The sequence below is a fragment of the Etheostoma spectabile genome, chromosome 15, assembly GCF_008692095.1.
Source record: "Etheostoma spectabile isolate EspeVRDwgs_2016 chromosome 15, UIUC_Espe_1.0, whole genome shotgun sequence".
NCBI lineage: Eukaryota > Metazoa > Chordata > Actinopteri > Perciformes > Percidae > Etheostoma > Etheostoma spectabile.
Genome location: NC_045747.1, coordinates 31,860,580 through 31,861,256, shown reverse-complemented (window position 1 = coordinate 31,861,256; position 677 = coordinate 31,860,580).

The following is a 677-nucleotide window of genomic DNA, read 5'->3' as shown; positions in this document are numbered from 1 at the left end:
TCTTCATTAACACTCAAGTCCCGCTGAGACAGTTTAATATTTAGACAAAATGCAGAAAAACAACCAACTGGTCTTACAGAGAAATGTGTTCTTAAACCCCTCTTACACACTTTTTACGAAGAGTCTGACATTCACTAATGTTTTCTTATCTTGGATTTTCTAAGAACAAAATCTATGAACACTCAAGAGCACTCTCACACACTTGTGAGTAATGACAGTTTGCTTCAAATAATGGGTTATTGCATAGTTTAATTGTACAGTCATTTACAATTATAATATTGTACTGTAATGTATTTCTGATCATTTGTTGATCAGCACACCACAGCGTTGGTAACTCGTCCTCCAGGCAGCGCAAGATGTGTTCATATCATTTCATCCCCATGTTCGTTGCTTCACACTTTTTGATTATACGCTCCCATCGTTAAAGGAAATAAAAACATCCTAAAATACATTCACATAAAAATCCAAAGGCGTTAAGATTCTAACATATTTCAGTTTTATGCTGGTTAGGATAGGAACTTGTGTTGAACACCAGGCCTTGTTTGTGGTAGTGGACATCTTCTGCTTTTACTAAAGTAAATATGTCTCCAGTTGTACTTTTACTTACGTACTGAGCTTCAGTACTTCCTCCACCAATGCCATGTACAAGTCATCTGCAACTCCAACAACCATCTCTT